This window comes from Canis lupus, chromosome 15 (genome assembly GCF_003254725.2).
Source record: "Canis lupus dingo isolate Sandy chromosome 15, ASM325472v2, whole genome shotgun sequence".
In the NCBI taxonomy this organism is placed as follows: domain Eukaryota; kingdom Metazoa; phylum Chordata; class Mammalia; order Carnivora; family Canidae; genus Canis; species Canis lupus.
In genome coordinates this window covers 31,327,837-31,348,985 of record NC_064257.1, presented here as the reverse complement: position 1 = coordinate 31,348,985, position 21,149 = coordinate 31,327,837, and positions in this window count along the sequence as shown.

Below are 21,149 nucleotides of genomic sequence, written 5' to 3'. Positions count from 1 at the left end.
AAAATAACCTGTTATTTATGTAATTTGAACTCAATTCTAAGAACGTAAACTTTACCATACTTCAATAAACCTAAAACATCATTAAGAAAAAAAAAACATACTGTCCCATATGCCATGAAGAAATTTAAGATTACTACTAAACTATGATATGCAATCAGTTGTCAAGACAGATAATAATTTATGTTAAAATGTGAACAACAATGTGCATCCCAGAACTGAGCAGTTTATTTTACTAATTTGGAAAATGCAATTTAACTTGAATACAGTGAAAACATCTTCACTATTACTAAAGTTATTGAGTGGAAGGGAAATAAATTTAAAGATCTGACGAACTTGGATTCAAATTCTTAATCACTTTTTTAAATTAGTAGTATGACCTTCCTCATGTTCCTCAAATTTTTAGTTGTGCCTCAAATTTTCTTTTCTATAAAACAGAAATTATTTCAACCTATATTCTATAGTCAGTCTGAAAATTGAGTGCAATTATATATATGAAAGCATCAAGCACAACTCATGGCACACAGGAAAAATTGGAAAAAATCAAAAACAGTTTATTTCTTTCTATCATGTGAAACAAGGAATCTAAACTAGAACCCGGCTGACTGGCCTGCTCTTTGTACCTAGGCTTGTATTTCATCAACATATTCTTCATTATCGCCTAATATTTATGTGATGCTTCCTGTGCCACGAATATAATCTCCATTAGTTTTCCTTAACATTACAATTTAATGCAGTTTTTCTCTTTTTCCTTTCCCTTTTTTTTTTTTTTTTTTCAATTTTGGACTATACAGCTTTGTTTGCTTCACAGGTTTTCTCTGTTTTATCCCCTCAGAGCTTGATGATATTTATACAGCATCTGTTCAGATTTGCTTTCTTGCCCAGTGACTATCTGCATTTTACCTGTGCTGTTATAAATTTCCTCCAAAGCAATGGTAAGGTTAAATTCTCCAGGAGTTATCACTTTTGCTACATATGTTTTGGTTAGCACACAATGTTAGTATATTCAGTGATAAGTAAGAAGTCTCAACATCTTTTAATTCTTTTTTTAAAGATTTCTGTTTATTTATTCATGAAAGAGACACACAGAGCGAGTCAGAGACATAGGCAGAGGCTCCCTGAGAGCATCCTGATGTGGGACTCGATCCCAGAACTCTGGGATCATGACCTGAGCCAAAGGCAGACGCTCAACCACTGAGCCACCCTGGTGTCCCATCTTTTAATTCTTACAGAATCATATAATTTTAGAGGTATACCAGACATTATTAGGGAATCAATTGCACAAAAAATTACTGGCCACCAAATTCTTTCACTCAATTGAAAAAGGAAACTGAAATCCAAAAAGATTATGTGACATGTCAAACTTCATAAAAGTAGGTGGCCTATCTCTCATGCCTTTAAGAATAAATAAGAAAACTGTCAAAAATAAAAGGGATGGGGAAAAACTGATCCTAATGCACCTGGCCTGGCCAGTAACAAAAACTCAAGATCTTGGAGAAAAGACTAATGCGTGTTGAAGTATTTCTACTGGGGGTTTTTAGAAGGTGACTTCCTTGGATAATACAAAGTACCTCATTTTCAAAAGAGATAATTTGGGGAAAAAACATGTATTGGAAAATATACAATCTGGATCCTTTTTATAATGCAATTTCAATCTGTTTCTAGGCAGCAGCAGCTCTTTACTCCCCAGAACAATTTCTGCCAACAGAATCCACCAGCATGCACACTTCCATTTGCATTTTCTTTTCCCAGTTCCCAAAGAATTCTCTCGGATGCTATAACAAACCACTTAATGGTGAGGACAAGTAGGCAGTTTAAAATTCTAAATTAATTAGGATACTTTTCAAGAAATTTTTTTTGAATAAAAGAAATAGATTTAAAAAATCATATTTTTGCAATATCAAGCTGAGTCCAGAACTTGTAGAAATAATTCAATAAATCTTAGATAGTAGTAAAGAGAGAAACTGCAGAAGAATCTCAAAGAATGAATGATTAAAAGGAGCCAAGTCCATAGAATTATTGGATTAGAAAAAATGTACTGCTCCAAATCAATTACCAAACATTTGTCCAAATTCAGTGAGTTAATTTTAAATATGTTTGTATATAGAGGGATATTTCATATGATCTTTGAGACAAATTTTTTGCTGCATTTTGCTCTAATTTCTTTATGTAGTAATGCTTTTGAAATGGCAGAGCATATATATTTTTGGTGATTATTGTTACAGGGAAATGCATTTTAAATTTGTAGTTCCTACTATGTTGAGAGGTCAAAAGAACAAGTTAATTTGGAGCAGTTTCTGTTTTTAAGAGTAGAAATCACCTCCATTCTTTTCAGCAAATAAAACTGACATCATGTCCTGGGAAAGAGTATAACAAAGCAGTGTTTTGGCTGAACAATGGGAATCCCACCTTTTACCAAATACGATGCAAGAGTCTAAAGCTGTTGAAAAGATTTAAACTGCAAAAAGGGCTGAAAAAATATCTTAAATAAACAAAAAAGATAAAAATCCCTTGCTTTGGGGAGTTAGGGTTACTAGAATGTTTCTGATGGATAGAGATTGGTCTTGAATAAGACTACCTGGAAGAAAAAACCGAGATCTACCGAAAAGCAAGTCAACCAAAAAAGTACAGCGCCTCAAATTATGACCATCAAAGACTAAACTTTTATAAGAGCAGATAAAGATTAGGAAAGTACATGTATAAATCTGCACACCTTTACTGAGATGGCCATTACAGAATTGTGAGTTTGCTAAGAAGGAAAAGACAGTGTGTGACTGTAAGTAAACAGCCAAGACCTGTGAATCCAGGCATGTCATTAGCCAGAATGAGCTGGAGGACAGGCCCTCTTTTCCATCATTATCTACTGTTTAAATATAAGGCCAGACACTTTGAGTCAAATGTGTTTTAGATAGAAATGCTGTGCCATAGAGCTTAGTTGAGGAGTCCTCGCCATTAGGAGACAGAGTTAAGGGGAAGAGGCAAGGTGTGACTCATACATAGGGCTAATTCTTGGGTTCATTCCAATGGCTTCACATTCCAGTGGCAATTAGGATGACAGCAGTGAGAACAGAATCACTTTGGATTGGCCAGAAAACTGCTGCTTGCATCATTTTGGTAACATACCAGAGTGGTGGCTGCTCCTGGAACAATAGTGTTTTTGGACAGTGCTTATGGAAGCTTCTACCTTCCCCGTGAGTTTTAGCCCCATTCATGAGGTTGACTGATGAGGATATAATGATGTGAGTAAATATCTTGGATATTTGAGATCATTACAGGAGTGTTAACCCACTGGAGGAGAAAGAGATAAAAGAGGCTCAAATTAGTTTTGATTTAAATAATAACAATAATCTATGAGTTAGAAAATTGGGTCATATGAATTGCATATAAAATAAAAATGAAAGCACCTCTTTATGGGTGGAGAGATATGTGGGAAAGAAAACATGAGTGGAGGTAGTTTAAGTTAATGGGAGAGAAAATCTATGAAGATAGGGAATCATTTATCTTCTAATGGTGATTAACTTTCAAGGAGTCGATCTTGATTTCCCAGAATTACCATTTTCTAGCAAGTTCCAGGCTTCTAGGAGGCAAAAAAAATCTGGTATTAATAATACCTTTATAATCATAGGTCTGTGGAGGCAAACTTTTCCTGTAATAGGAAAGGTAATAAATATTTTAGGCTTTGAGGGCCGTAAAAATCTTTGTTGCTATTAAATTATTCCATTTTAGTTTGAAAGCAACCATGGACACTACTTAAATGAATGGAGTGTGGCTATGTTTCAATGAAACTTGATTTACAAAAACAGCAGGTAGCTGGATTTGGCCCATGTGAAGGCTACAGTTTGCAGACTCTTATTTTCTACTAATGATGCACATTACATAAAGACAACCACTTGCTAAACTTTGAACACTGCTTAGGTTAAACTAGCCTTTAAAAAAACATTTATTTAATTACTACTATACTTAAGTTATGATGCATCTGACTGGAAATAAAAAGAATAATAAGACATTGCTGCTTTGAAAAAATCCAACAATTTAAAAAAGAGGAAAGAAACAACAGCCCTAAAGTTCTAGTGCTATGTATGAGAGCAGTCCCATAAACATGTATGGAGTAGAAATTAGGAAGAGGGAATAATGAACTTTCCCAGTGTTTCAGGAAAATCTTCAGGAAGAAAGTGACATGAACTGAGAATTTTTCATTACTGTTTACTAAAAAAAGTTAAGCAGTCACTTCTAGTAGAGTCAAAAGCATGAAGAAAGGTATTGATAGAGAAAAGTAGAGGGAAGACTGGTCAAATCAACATTATATATACGCATGTTATCCCAATGTACTTGGACTGTCTTCCATAGTTAATAGTAATAATGATCGTAATAAAAATGATGATCATGGTAAACATTTATTGAAGACTAATTAGGTCAATTCACAAAAATTGATTTCTTAAAACTTATTCTGCTGCATAATCAATTTCTGAAATTCTGATGACTGATTTACTGGAAAGCATTTTATGTACTTTCACAGGAATATTTAATTTCTGGTGCTGAATATATTCAACATTCATCATTGCATAAGGGATAGTATAAAGCATATCCGTTTTTTTCAGAACATTTGGGCAGCCCAGGTGGCTCAGCGGTTTAGCGTCGCCTTTAGCTCAGGGCCTGATCCTGGAGTCCTGGGATCGAGTTCCACCTAAGGCTCCCTGCTTCTCCCTCTGCCTGTGTCTCTGCCTCTCTCTCTCTCTCTCTCTATGTCTCTCATGAATAAATAAATAAAATCTTAAAAAAAAAAAAAAAAACATTTGGGACTTTTTTGTCAGTATCTAATATGTATCTTTTAGCACTTATAGAATGGTTAATGTTTATATATCTTCTCAATTTCATACTTAGGATTAAAGATAATATTTGAGACATATTCTTTACACTGTATGCAAATTATTCATCTGTTGCCTCTCAAACCAACCATCCTATACTCTCCTTTGTGATACACCTTCCTCCTCCCTAAGCTGGCTCCCCATTAGGGCGCGCTAGAGAGAAGAAAACCAGGTAAGAGGAGCAAAAAGAAGCTTGCTACTTCCTTTCTCCCTGCTTTCTTTCTATTCCTCTCATGCTTTTTCAGCCCAGCGGGATCAGTTCTTTCCAGTAGTACCATTTCAATCCAGTATACTGTTTCCCCATCACCAACCAGAAGTAAGTAGTTCAGTATCACAACTTTCTTCAAGAGGTGGTATTTTAGCAATGGCTCCTAGACTTATTTGGTTATGGAACTCTTTGGGGGAACATTTTATTCAAAACATAGTCCATGAAATATACTTTGGACAATGTGATCAATGTATGTTCAAAAATAATATTCACTGAGTGCCTCCTATTGGGAGAAACTGTTTTAATTCAGAAAATGCTAGAATATTCTATGAGGCAGGTACTATCTTTATACCAATTCTGCATATGAAAAAAACGAGGCAGGAGGGTTTATGTAATGCTCCTATCATAGAGCTACCAAGTAACAGATCTGGGATTCAAGTCCAGCGTTTGAAAATATAATCACTATATTATACTACCTCTTAGATTATTTTAGAGGATTCCACAGAGTGGGAAATACCACAAGCAGAGATATTGGTGATGGATATCTAACAATAGCTTAGAAGGAAAAAGAAAAAAAAAATGAGACCGAATAAGGCAGTGGCCAGGAAGAAAGAAAAGAGGATAGATTCAAATAACCAGCAGAGGTTGAATGAGAGCTCTAGAAGCCATTGGATATGGAAAATAAAAAAGAGAGAAGAGCAAAATGGTTGTATTAGTTATCTACTTCTGCACTTTAAACACCCAAAGCTTAGTAGTTTACAACAACAGCACATATTTAACTCTTAGATCTGCAAGCTCACTGAGATGGCTGAGTTAGGATGGCTTTGCCCATGTGTCTGCATCCACCTGGCAGTCTGCTGTGGGTTAGTTTTGCTGATCTTGGCTAGGCTTCCCATGTGTGAGGGGGCCTTAGCATGAATCCAGGGATCCTAACACAGTGATAAATGAGGTTTTTGCTTGAAAGGCCAGTGAGATTGGAAAATTAACTAAGATATCAAAAACCAGAGAAAGGAGCTTATCTGATGAGGCAAAATTAATGAAAATATTAGCGTTGATTGGGGCAAATAGAACTAGCAGTGAGATAAGTGGAGATATCTCACAAGAGGTTAACTATGGGTCTGGAAGTTGCCAGAAATAAAATAGTAAAAGTGGGAACATGGAAGTTAATTTAAAAAGCCATAGGCTTATGTAGTATCATTCATGGAGATCATGTAGAGAAGTCAGGACCATTCTGAGACTGTCAATAATCTATTTTATTTTGCTTCTGGTACAAAGTAATGATTGTCAACAAAAGGACCATTTAATATAATTGAGGTTGAGAGGTAATTATTGTTGTCATATAGTCTTTCTGTAATATTAGATGTATTTGATTTTCAAGAAAAAAAGTAATTTCTTCTGCAGAGGAAGGAAATAGGCAGAAGAAGCAGAGATGAAATAATCTTCAACTGCCAATGGCTATATGATGGGAGAGATACAAGTGACAGACAAGAGCAAGCTTTCATTTGCTGAAAAATATCTTCCTAATATTGAGGGGATGATAGTGATGGCTAAAGAATTGAGGGATATATTTTAAATAGGTTTGGAAATGGTACTTTGGGAATTCAAGGGAATGTATTAAGTGATTTCTCATGATTTCTGCACTACCTCCATCGTTCCACAAATCCAACTGAATCAAGGACCCTAAGAAATGTGCCTATCACCAGTTTGGTATAATAAACAGTGCATTTGGAGTCCAAGCTTTTATAAGCTTTCTTGAATTTCCTAATTCAAACCTGAAGCATGTAATTTATTTATTTTCTTTTTAAAGATTTTATTTATTTATTTATGTTAGACATAGAGAGAGAGAGAGAGGCAGAGACACAGGCAGAAGGAGAAGCAGGCTCCATGCAAGGAGCCAGACGCGGGACTCGATCCCAGGACTCCAGGATTGTGCCCTGGGCCAAAGGCAGGCGCCAAACCACTGAGCCACCCAGGGATCCCCATGAAGCATGTAATTTAATTAAATATTAACAACAAGCACAGCAACCAATACATATTTTAAGTATATGTGAGCATTTTAAGTAATAGACCTCCCCATTACTTCTAACACTTCTATAATCTTTTTTTAATAATTAGTATATATAATACCAAAAATTCCAATGTTTTTTGGTGTGGTGGAAATAACATCCAATGACTTTTCTCTTTTAATTTTCTTGAACTTGGCCATTCTCATCAATAATATTCTAGAGGCATGGATTTGCCTCTTTGAAGGATCAGAATTATGCCACATATACGCAGAGTGAGAAAGAGGGAATAAAATTCTGGTTTTGGAATATGGAGTCAAATATCTTCAGTCCATATCAGAACAATACTTTTAAAAATCAGACTATGTTGAGAAAGGGAGAATATAAGTTATTTTAATTGCTTTAACATAGCAACATTCAAGCTTGCCCACTACAGCATGGATTTTACTAGCTATAAACTATAGACAAAAGGAATGCAGAACATGACAAAAAGAAAGGTTGGTGAGGGAAGCACATTTCTTCTAGCTCTGAGCATTGTAAGAGTGAGAAATAAGAAAGAGATTTGGGAAGCAGACAGTTAAAACTGTGTGCCTGACCTTCCTTAGCATGTCAGATTGATTGACTGGAAACCTAGAATGAAAAGACCATCTGCTTAATTTTCCCCTTAAATCTTTGGATTACCATGTAGGGTGGCACAGCTCAGACCTGGGGGATGATGGCCCAGCACAGCCAAGAGAGGTGCTTAGATAGATGAGCATGAAGCATCACACCTAGACTCCATGGTCTCCATGTAGACTAGACATGTTATGGTTCAGTAGGACAAAGTAGAGGTTTTGAGATGGCCAGGAGATCAGGACATGGAGACAAAGGTGCAGGGACTTTGTGTTAGAGACAAATAGTGGAGACCACAGGCTTTCATGATAAGAATAAGCACGATGCTTGGAAAGGCCAGACAGAAATAGTTGCGTACCTCAGTGGCCATTAGTCAGGCAGACTAGATTTGCCACAAAGAGCCACAAAGACCAAGAAAATATGACATAGACCTGGTATGAGTCTCTTATTGTTGCTGTTAATGAATGGACACAAACGTAATGGTTTAAACAACACAAATTTATTATTTTATAGTTTTGGAGACCAGATGTCTGAAGTGGGTCTCACTGGGCTAACACCAAGGTATTGGCAGGGCTCTGGAAGCTTTAGTGTAAATAGAGTTTCCTTCCCTATTCCAGCTTCTAAAGACTGCCTGCATTCTTTGACTTATGGTCCCTTTCCATCTTTAGCCTTTTTCATCCTGCATCACCCTGATGTAAGGAGATTTGTGATTACAGATAATCTGGCATAATCTCCCTGTCTCAAGGTCAGCTGATTAGCAAGCATAATTCCATCTGTGACTTTAGTCCCCCCTTACATTATAACCTAACATATTTACAGGTTCTGAGTATCAGCAGGGTGTAGATATTTCTGGGGCCTATTATTTTGCCTACCATAGAGCTTATACATTTAAAAAATAAATCTAGGGATCCCTGGGTGGCTCAGCAGTTTGGCGCCTGCCTTTGGCCCAGGGCATGATCCTGCAGTCCTGGGATCAAGTCCCGAGTCAGGCTCCTGGCATGGAGCCTGCTTCTCACTCTGCCTGTGTCTCTACCTCTCTCTCTTTCTATCTCTCTCTATTTCTATTATGAATAAGTAAATAAAATCTTTTAAAAAAAATCTCTAAAGCAACCTATATACCTGGATGCCCTCTTGGAACAAAGCAGGGAATAGAGGAGGCAATACGAGAGACAGGTTTTCTCAAAAAGAGAATGAGTCATGCTCAAGAGACTATTTAAAGCTGAAGAGAAATGCCACTGATGGCTTTTGTTTAGAATGTTATGTCTCCCCTTTGCTCTTCATTGAAGCTGACTCCACTTGCCTCTATTTTCCAATTGCTTTCCATGGAGAGACACAGGCTCTTGAAAGCTGAGATCAATTACAAAAACAAAGAAGCTCATTTTCCCTTGCAAATCTGAGGCAGGAGTTAACTGTCTGAATCTGCCACATTATTGTGAATTGCAATATTCACCCCTAAAGATGGACTTTAAAAACATAACAGATTTACTTGATACACACACAGACACTTGAAGAAGAAGTTTGAGCATCGTTATTTGACACATGTTAAGAGGTTTGTCCATAAAACTAACAGAGGAATCGGAAGGAACCTGGAGTGAGACAAAGGGACCCTAAGATCCTGGCCTCTGCCTCAGTGTCACTGTCCTGAGCAGAGGATTTCAATCCATTTATTTTCCTTCGAACTTGCTGTAGATATTTATGATGGGTGGTCCTCTTAAATTTTCTGGAACCCTGCCACTCGAGTTACCACAACTAAAATAGTGGAGATGGCAAGTGAAATGTTGCCCTAATCACCCACTGCCTAGGAATCCACAAAATCTTCCTTAGACATGTATAAAACTATGAAGCAGAGAAAAGGAATCAAAGAGCTAAGTACATCCTGAGACAATGTCAGAAGTGTGTTTAAGGGGAAAAAGATTGATTTCAGAGGTGTTGGCAGTTTTATGAAGTTATTGTGGATGGAAAGTAAAAAAAAAAAAAAAAGTATTTCAGAAAATAAACTGGAGAGAACATTTCAAAGTCCTAAATCCAAAGAGTGGCAGTGAACTGTGAAATTAAGGAGAAATGTTTCCAGCAGCACATAAAAGTGTCAAAGTGGCAGTAATGGAGCTTATCATTACCCAGGTGTGTACCTGAGTACATTAAGGTGATGGAAAGGTGGCTGCAGAATATCTGGGATGCTGGAGTAGAAGAAAAGATAAGAGTGCCCTTTTCTTTAATTGGCAAACCAACAATATGGAAGAGAACTGGCATCCATTTCTAACCACTTCTCTTCACTGCACGAGGACTTCTACTCAGGAGTGGCGGATATATCAAGGGATGGAAAACAGGACCCAGATTCCTAAAGACCACCAAGGTAAATAACAGCCAGGGAGAAAGATTTCAAAAATTATGTTACAATTAATTTTTTTTATGTTACAATTAATTATTGCTAAATTGAAAGAGAAGCATTCTGAACTATGATAAGCAACAATATTTTAGTATCTATGAGGCAAAAAAAAAACCATATACATATAAAAATACATATATATACATAAAATATATACAAAAAACATATATATGTATACTATACTATGTATATGTATTTGTATAATATACTATGATAAGAGAAGAAACTATTTTAGTACCTTTGAGGCAAAAAAACTCATATATACATAAAATATATACAAAAAATACATATATATATAAAATCAATGAAGAAGTTTTACTAGTGATTCCCACCTGCTAATAATATTCTGCAGTGACGTAGAAGATATCATTCTGTTTCTGTCGTTTTTCTTTTCCTCCATATTTAATTACCCATGCAGAGAGTAGAAGTCAGCTGATTTGCACAAGACCATGCAGAAGTTACTGCAGAAAGTAACTTCTCTCACTCTTTGAGCACATATGATTTGTGAGTGCTCCAGAATCTTCCATGGATTCATCCTTGTACAGGACCATTTTTTACATACACAGTTTAGGCTTGGTGCTTTTTTCATATATCACTCTATTCATTTGTTTTTCTTTCTTTCTTTCCTTTCTTTTTTATTTTTTGCTTTTTTTTTTGTTTTACCAACAATTCTAGTTGATGTGTACAGCTACCCTTTAATCCTTTAATTAATACAATTTGACCATGTGGGTAAAATATATTCTAGAGGCAAATTTTTTTTTTTTCCTTACAAATGATAAAGTAAAGTTATATAAAAAGGTTGGAGATTTTCTTCCTTATACAGAGATTTATTAAATACGAAGAATTTTCAAATTAAAAACCATTTGATGAATATAGTCATTTAACACCATTTATTTAAAAAACTTAACATCTTTTGTTCAGAAGATATTTGTAATTATTCATTGATATCTGGTATTTATATAAAGGCATTAAATACACTGCTAAGCACGGACACATGCACATGTACACATGAAACAGTGGTGTCAGGGAAGGGTCATGAGAAGAGAATATATGAGCAAAGGTCTGAAGGAAGCAAGGGACTAGGCCAGGTAGCTATCTGGGGCCAGTCGCCTCTGGGGCAAAAAGACAGGTTTAGTTTTTAGTCACAACTGATGCTCAAGAAATGAATAATTTCTTAGCTGGCCTAGGCTAGCTCAGTTTAGTCAGTGGGTATCTTGTCAAGTCCCTCAACCTTTAAGTCTGTTAGCTGTAAGTAATAGGAACTGTTTCTTCTCTTTTTAATGCAAACACTATGAGACTCAACTCTATTATACATATAAAGCATATGTGGTAGGAAAAATCAGAAAAAAATCCTACCCACTCTCTATACTACTCCTATTAAAAGGATTCTTCAAATCCATGGTATTTAATCAAGATGAGTGCCTTACCCTCAAACAAAGAATATCCATTAATGTAATTATATAGATTCTAAATCCAGGAGCAGTCCATGCTTCGCATAACTTGTAACCCTCTTTCCATACACTTGGAAAGGTTATATTAAATATAATGGTAATAATAGTTAAGACTGCCTTTTACGCCAATTTCATCAGTAAAAATAACAATAATAAAGCGTAACAATACCAAATGTTGGTAAGAATGTGAGCAATGGAGACACACACAGATGGTATGAGTATAAATTGAAGCAACTACTTTGAAGAGCAATTCAGCATAATCTAGTAAATTAGATGTGTGTACTCTTCAATTTAGCACTTACAATCTAGATATACAAATTTCAAACATAAATACAGAGGTAGAGATAAAGAATGTTTACAATTTTTTATAATAAAATGGAAAAATAAGATCACATAAACTGAAAGGGAATAAAGGAATTTTGACACTTTCACATAATGTGATAAATCATACCTAATAGCATGAATAATCAAAAACCACATTTTGTGAGTAACAAAGTTGAGGATATATGTGTATAGCTCAATACAATTTAAATAAAGGTATGCAAGCTGGCAAAACAATATAGCATGTTTACATACATGTACATGTATAGGAATGGCATATAGTAATGGCATAAATTATATGTGATACTGAAGAACACTAAAACGAGAACAGCCCCCTCTGTACAAATGTGGCCAAACACTAGCATTCAACAAAGTTTCATGGTACCTATATCTATGAGTCTTTGCCCCATTCATTTTTACAGTGTTCTGTAAGCTTGAATTTTTCTAAAATAAAGCCAGTATTGCACATTTTTGAAGATGGAAGTCCCCATGGTGGAACCTGTTGAAAATCCACAAAAAAAAAAAAAAAAAATAGGAACACTGATTTTGAAGGGCAGGAGAAATGTCCTGCTACTTGAAAATGGTATCTTGTCTCAATATTGGTTGAGTCAGTGTTGTGCCAGGCATTGTTCTAAGTGCTTTACACCTATGATCTCATTTAATCCTTGTAACAATTCTCTGTAGAAAACACTACGATCTCCTCCTTTTAGAGATAGGGAACTGAAACACAGAAGGGTCAGGGATGTGGCCAGTATCAACATAGCTAATAAGTTGGAGCACTAGAACTTAAATCAGAGTCTTACCTCTCAGCCAATACACACATTGTTCTTGGTAGCTATGCTTGCACCGAAGTAGCAGTTCTCAAAGTGTGTTTGGGTCTTTGGAAGCATCAGCAGCACCTGAAACTAGCCAGAAATGCAAGCTTCTGCATCTTACGCTAGCTAGAATCAAAAACTCTGGGACTGAGCTTAGCAAAATGTATTTATTACAAGTCCTCAGTGTGATTCTCATCCACGCTAAAGTTTAAGAACCCTTGGGTTAAAGTAATCTGCAGGCCTGCAGATCTCACAAATGGGGAAACTAAAATGGGAGTTGAAATGTACATTTTCATCAGGTGAAACCCGATGCTACTTTGCTCACAGTCTAAAATGCCGTGTGAGTGGCAGAGAGGTTGCAAAAATCAGTGCATCTACTTGGGAATAAAGTCAAATATTTGTAGTGGAAGGGCAAAACTTTCAAGAGAGAAAACCTTGAAGAAGAGGATCCTTGGAGAATGTACATCAAGCTGATCTGGATGATCAGGTTAACATTAAGGGAAGGTTTCATGTGAGATCTCTTCCCCCCTCCATGAATCTCAATTTCTTGTAAAAGACTTAAGAAAAGCCATATTAGCTCAAACATTGATACTTTTGTGTTTGAGTCACATGTACTCTGAAATTGAACATTCTCAAGAAAGAAATTTACATTTACTAGTTGAATCTGGCCTGATAATGTTATACATTTTGGAGAAGCAATGTGACAAAGGGAGATGAGGAACTGGATCTTTTGCAATCCATTTTTCGTGCTTAGCAAAAGTTCCAAAGTATGGTCCCACTGAGTGTGCTGAGGTATGGAGTCCTACGGGGTGAAGGGTGGCAATGAAAGTGAAGTGCAGAGAAGCCGGTGAACTGGTAACGCATTCCAGAGGGGACATCCGCCAGGGAATAAATCCAACTATTGTATTGCCCCCATGAGCTAGGGAATGCTGAGATGGATTTCACATATGTGCTTTGTTTTATGTAGCATTACATTAGCAGAATCTGGTTCAGATGATTCACCATAAGCATGTACTGCATGAAAGAAAGGAAAAACAAAAGAGACTTTCTTCATGGGAGACTTTTGTTATTCAACAAAAATTCTAAAACTTTTTTGAGGCCCCACAAATTATTTCTCTGCTGCCAGCCCTGTGACTGTTTTGTTTATGTGTTTTTTTTTCTTTTTGTGCTGTTGTTTTTAACGGGAGAGAGACTTTCCATCACCTTGACCCAACCTTGTGCCTATGCAGAGAAATGAATTTTAAATAGATGTTCAGTGGAAACATTCAGCAGATAATTCTCTCCAGGATAAGCATCTTTCCCTCTCTCCAATATACTTTGCAAATGCCTAAGTATATTAATAGGGAATGAATAAGACTCTATCCAAAGAGATAGTGATTGGATGAAAAAACTATCTTCCTCTTGGAATTAGTCCATTTTCCTTGGACACCCACCAGACTTCATTTGTGCCCCCCTGCAAGCCCTTGCCTTGCACAGGTTCATCTGGTTTATATGATTATTTAAATGTGGGTGAAAGTCATCTGATCTCTTTTTTTTAAGAAAAATGTCATGCTTTTACATATAATGTGTATGAAACCCTTGGGTTAGGTTTAATTGGCAATGATACCTAGGGGTTCTTATTTTCTCCCAACTAACCATGAGAAGGTAGGCAAGCATAGTGTCTGTACTCTTTGTTCTCCACTTTAAAGTTATGCTTTAAAAAAAATTAAAAATAAAAAATAAAGTTATGCTTTGCCCCTATAAAATCATCTTAAGAGTGTTTCTTTGCCTTTCTTCTGAATGTTTACTGAGTGTTAGGCATTTTAAAAATGTGTGTTTCACGTTACTAAAATGATAGATATTGTTATTTCTGAAATTAAAGGTTAAAAAAACTGTGGTTCTTCAAGTCTGGCTGATTTGCTAAAGACCGAGCAGCTAGTGAATATAAAAGCTGGATTTTGGAGCCAAGATCAGGATGGTACTTTCTGTAGGTCTCTCTATCTTATCATATCTCAGATGAAAGAACCTAATATTGACACTTAAGCACATTTTTAGGTCCTTGGGGATCAAAAATACGACATATTAGCCTTCGTGTCATGGAGGTGAACTACAGCTTCCTCATATTTGCCCACTTCTTTGATGAACCAGTTATCAACATGTGTCCTAAGGAGGGCTACATGTTTTCTCAATGAAAAACTTTCTTTCTCTCTCCCTCTCTCTCTCTCTCTGTCTCTCTCTCTCTCTCTCACACACACACACATGAGTTATAGCCTCCTGCAAGTCTCTCTTCCTCTAATCCCTTTAAGTCACTCTCCAAAGAAAACTATTGTCTGAAGTTGAGGGATATCATTCCCATACATGCTTTTGAACCCTTATTAAATGTGTGCAATTCCAATTTCTTACTCTTAGAATCAATATCACAATAACCTTTCTTGCACAACTTCCATTGTGCACCCAGCAAGAGAGCCTCTGAGTCTGCTCATTTGTGCACTAGCAGCATCATCACTGACTAGGAGCTTATTTGAAATACAGACTATCAGGTCCCACATCAGACCTTATAAATAGAGGCTGCATTTCTGCTTTGGAACAACATACCCAGGTGATCCAGAAGCACGTTTGACTTGGAGAAGCACTATTTTAGGGTCTATAAAAAGGAGTGGAATTGCTGGGAAGGACACATACTTTTTCACCTTATTAAATATTGCGAAATTGCTTTCCAAAGTGATTATATCAACATGCAATCTCACCAGAAATCTGTCTTTTCAGATTTTTGCCAGTCAGCTAGATATGAAAAGCTATGTCATTATTGTTCTGATTTGCGTTTCCCACATTTTAATGAGGTTGAGTATCTCTCCATAAATCCACTGCCCATTGGTGCTATGAATTCCCTGGTCATATCATGTGTCAGAGTTTCTGTTGGTTTCTTTAGTTTGTACCCTGTTCCTTTCTGCCAAGTCAAAGTAACCTAAAGAGATCTTTTTATCTTTATTTTCTCCTTTTCCTCCTTTTATCTTCCTTCTCTCCCTATTTGCTAAAAGATGTTGCAGGGTTGAAGGTTATTCAGATATTCTAGTTGTCAGGATACTAGATGTAAATAATTATTACCAAAATATTTTATTATTTTCTCCTTGACCAAGACAAAATAATTCTAACAATAACAATAATAGCTAGTCCTTAAGTGATAGAACAGAATCTGAATCCAGGCCCACCTGATTTCAAGGCCTATGCTTAGAGGCTTTTTCAATCTCCAATTGTTTCTTATGATCAAAACATTAATTTTACATTAGACTTGAAAGTTACCACTGTTTCCTTTCTCTCTTTAATATATAATAGTATATAATATATATTATATGCATGTACAAGAGATGGTATGAATGATTAATGGCATGGATTGCATTTATATATAACAGGTATAATGGTGTAATCTTTTTGTAGCATTGGGGTATAGCCAAGCTAATCTCTGAATTAGCCTTCAATAGTGAGAAGGTAAAAGAAGAGATGAAATTGTTCTAAAGCCATCCATAAGATCTGTTATATAGTTGTACTTCCATTAATATGTTTGTTTTTTCTTAGAGGAATCAACTATGAAACCTGATAAATAAATAAGATTGCTTATTTGCTTAAAAAAATTAAAAAAAAAAGATTGCTTATTTGCTTATGACTGTTTTACTAAGCCTCTCCCCTGGAAATTCTGATTCTGCAGGTCTGGGTTAGTACCCAGATGTCCGTATTCTTATGGAGACACGAGTGATTCTTTTTATAAACATATTTTGGTGGGGGGACTTCCATCTCATAAGCGATAGATATATCTGCTCCTCACCTGAATAGTGACCCAGGCTAATTCAAAACATGTGATAGGATCAGCACAATGAGCCATACATTTTGTTAGGAACATTATGATCAATCTTACTTAGGGAGGAAATATCCTCCCACATCCCGAGGGGGTATCCACCAGGCAAATGTCAAGGCAATTACAATTAGGACCCATTTAAACTCTGCATAGCTACTGCCCTGTCTCAAAACACCCATAAAACAGAGAGTCAAAGTGCTGACTTTGTTTCCAAGCCACCCACTCACCCCAGCACAGCTGCTGCTCCCTTATCTCCATGTGACCTCTACACAGACTGCAGATAAGAGAGGCTTCAAGGCGGAGAATCTCTGGCCTCTCCCAGGTCTCTCAGCACTGGTCAGAGCTGCGTCCACCCCTCTTTTGCTCCAACTGCAATCTCAGTCTACGCAACTCTTCCAGCTCTGGACTCTTGGCTACATTCTCTGACATTCTATACACTTTGCCTTACTTTTCATTTTAAAGTTATGAGATGCTTGTTTGGGAAAATGCAAATAACTGAAAAAGAAATGAACCTGATTTGAAGTGACAGAAGAAAGCAATTGAGCAAGATATTACAACTACTCAAGTTTGCAAGCATTCATTGGTTGCCAATGAAGAGCTTTCCCACTTCGGACAAAACATAAGCGTGAGGTGTTCTTGATGAGTGCTTTTGTTTCCAGAAGCCTAAGAACAGTTTACAAATAGCCTCATACACTTACAAGGGTTCTGTTAAATGCTACTATTCCTCAGGAAAGGGGAAAAGGTGGTAAGAAAACAAAACTTTTAGAGAAACACATACACATTAAAGAATAGTAGATTTCCAGGTAAAGAACCTTTCTTTTTCCATCAATCAAGCAATAAATACCCTTTAAGTAAGGAACAAAATACTGTGCGATGAAAAGAAGAATAAAGGATAGGAAATATAAGGTAGTAATCATTTCGCCCCATAGGCTGCAAGAATTAAATGATTTAATACATGCAAAAATACTCAGAGCAGAGCGGGATATATAGGAAAAGTTCAGTAAACATCTGTTGTTTTCCTTAATTATTTTTCTCTAAGAAGTATAAGGTATGCACACAGTAAGATGCTAATAATCCTCTTCAAAATTGGGAGCATATTTTGCTTATTTTTAATTTCTTTCTGAGTCCTCAGCAGCTAATTCAGGAAATGATCAATAAGCATCTATAGAATTTAGTTGAAGTCAGCGTATGTTAAATTACAAATCAATGCTAGAGGCAGTACATCAGAACAGTGGTTCTCAACCAGGATGATTTTGTCCCCCAAACTCCTAGGGACATTTGGCTATGTTTGGAGACACTTATTGGTTGCCATAGCTTGAGAGGAAGGGAGGGGGTTACAACAGGTTTCTAGTAGGTAGAGACCAGGGATGCTGCTTGGCATTTGACAATGCACAGGCTAGCCCCACAACAAGGAATCATTAGGACCAAGAGGGTAGTGAAGGCTTTGCATTTCAAGAACAGAAGATGGGTTTAAGACACAAGGGAAAATATGAGAAAAATGGGGGCAGGGAAAACGTTAATATAAAGAGCAGTAATAAAAGAATGAAAAGCCTGGAACGGGTGTTCAGGAAGAGTGAGGAGATCACCTTCCTCCCCATTTCTGAAGTTACCCTGTCTGTATTTCTTTTTTTTTTTTATTTATTTTTTATTGGTGTTCAATTTACCAACATACAGAATAACCCTCAGTGCCCGTCACCCATTCACTCCCACCCCTCGCCCTCCTCCCCTTCTACCACCCGTAGTTCGTTTCCCAGAGTTAGGAGTCTTTACGTTCTGTCTCCCTTTCTGATATTTCCCACACATTTCTTCTCCCTTCCCTTATATTCCCTTTCACTATTATTTATATTCCCCAAATGAGAACATATAATGTTTGTCCTTGTCCGACTGACTTACTTCACTCAGCATAATACCCTCCAGTTCCATCCACGTTGAAACAAATGTTGGGTATTTGTCATTTCTAATAGCTGAGTAATATTCCATTGTATACATAAACCACATCTTCTTTATCCATTCATCTTTCGTTGGACACCGAGGCTCCTTCCACAGTTTGGCTATTGTGGCCATTGCTGCTATAAACATCGGGGTGCAGGTGTCCCGGCGTTTCACTGCATCTGAATCTTTGGGGTAAATCCCCAGCAGTGCAATTGCTGGGTCATAGGGCAGGTCTATTTTTAACTCTTTGAGGAACCTCCACACAGTTTTCCAGAGTGGCTGCACCAGTTCACATTCCCACCAACAGTGCAAGAGGGTTCCCTTTTCTCCGCATCCTCTCCAACATTTGTGGTTTCCTGCCTTGTTAATTTTCCCCATTCTCACTGGTGTGAGGTGGTATCTCATTGTGGTTTTGATTTGTATTTCCCTGATGGCAAGTGATGCAGAGCATTTTCTCATGTGCGTGTTGGCCATGTCTATGTCTTCCTCTGTGAGATTTCTGTTCATGTCTTTTGCCCATTTCATGATTGGATTGTTTGTTTCTTTGGTGTTGAGTTTAATAAGTTCTTTATAGATCTTGGAAACTAGCCCTTTATCTGATATGTCGTTTGCAAATATCTTCTCCCATTCTGTAGGCTGTCTTTTAGTTTTCTTCCATCCTCTTTATCCTTCTATCCCTGTGTTTGTTATTAGAGCATCTAGTCATGTGTCTTTGTCTGAGTCTACCGTCCCCTCGCCTCCATTGCCCTTTAGAGACCCACAATTTCTCTCTGGTTTGCCTGTCTGTACAGATGCTAGAGCTCTAGAATCCTTAGAGACAGTTCCATTCTCCAACTCTGGTGCTTTGCTCAATGTAGACACATGAAGAATCCTCTTTCTCTGTAAGTACCTATTTCACCAGACATGGGGATAGTGACTTTACATTTCTCTGAAATGTCCAACTTTCCATTAAGCCCATTTCAATAAATTACCTGCAGCTAAGTGTTGAAATGAGAATGATTACCAGGTTTTAAGAAACCTCCATCTTCAGCCACATATACTAATATAAAACAGAATAGTATTAGGCACACACCTATCATCCCAAGCCATCAGTAACCACACATTTCTTCTTCAATCAATCATTTCTTCAATTATGTCTGTTTTCTCTGTGCAAGTGGTAAAACCTGAGAGAATTCATTCCCATATTTGGGGCTTCTTATTTGCAACGATTTCATCCAAAGGAAATTAAGCGCTTGGGCACATTTCTTCCATGACTAGGATCTTATTTTACTTTCCCACTTATGTCTCAATATTAAAGAACATTTAACTTAAAGACACCCAGCAAGGATAGCGCATGTGGAAAATACGCTTTATGAATTTTACAATGTAAACAATAAGGATTGGAGGGTAATTTCATAATTGACATGTGTTAGCATTTGGTTTGTTTTGCTTGTTTGATTTTATTTCTACTGAAAGAAAAACAATGACATTTACTCTATGTCTTGTTATTTTAAATATCCTAGTCATTTTGTGCACATCTGATAGAGAAGGCAGGATGAGGGAACTGAAAGATTATGAAAAATATCTAGCAGCTGCCCGATTATAATAACCTCACGGCAAAGAAGTTGGTCAGAAGTGCAATTCTTTTGTTTACTTTTAATTTCCTTCTGGCTTTTAAAAATATAACTTGTGTTCGTATAAATGCTACATCAAAGCAGTCATAATAAATAATTAGAGTGTTATCAAAGACTGTTTTGTTCTTCCAGCTGCTAGAACTGTTTTATTTACATAGTATTGTGAAGTAAGTCAAAAACAGCTGCTATTTTATGTGAGTAATTCCATGATTTGATTTAAAATGCATTCCTCCAGTATATCCAATGGCATTTTAAGAGCAATGGCAGACTCATGACAAACATTTTTGGCCCATTGTGCATCTCAGAAGGAAAATAACTTCGATCGGTGGATGAGTGTTATGAATGGAAATACATTCTTCCAAAAGGGAAATGTTAACTTGAAATCATGTGCTCTGTGGCTGAGTGTGTAAGTGGCACAACTGCAGAAATAGTGCACAAGTCAAACACCCAGAAGTCCTTGAAGGGAAATGCATCCTCCCCTAGGAGCAGACAATTCGCTTGCTGATTTAATTGACCTCACCTCTGGAGTCAGCCATTCTCTGACACTATTAAAGACAGAAATAGTATAAGTTCTTCTGGAGAGAAATAAGCAGAAGCAGGACAAAGAAAAAAAAATCAGGAAGAGAAAGAGAGAGGAGAGAGAGAGAGAGAGAGAGAGAGAGAGAGAGAATAAACTGCCACAGAAGAAGAGAATGGGTAAAGCAAGGAGAAGAAAAAAAAAAAAAGACCAAAAAGAGATAAAGAGAGGAGAGGAAAGAGTATATCCCAACTGCCTCCTCTTTTCTTCCTTTCTTCATGGCAGCAAAGTCCCTTTTAAGGGTCTTGATAAACTAGTGTGGCTGGGTTGTTGTACAATTCTCTATTGTCACCACTTCCACAAACAAGTGGAAGTGCCTCCTTATTTTTCTCAGAGAATGGTGTAATTTCAGTAATAATTTGACCACAGCTGAAGCATGCCATGAGCTAATGCAACAGGAATGAACAAGACACCTTAGGATAAGTCACTTTCTAATTAGATTGTTTCTTTATTTATTGACACCCCAACTATTTGGCATTTCATAATGAGAAATCCAAGCATATGCTCTGGAGGTCTAATCAATACTTTCTCCCCCCCCCC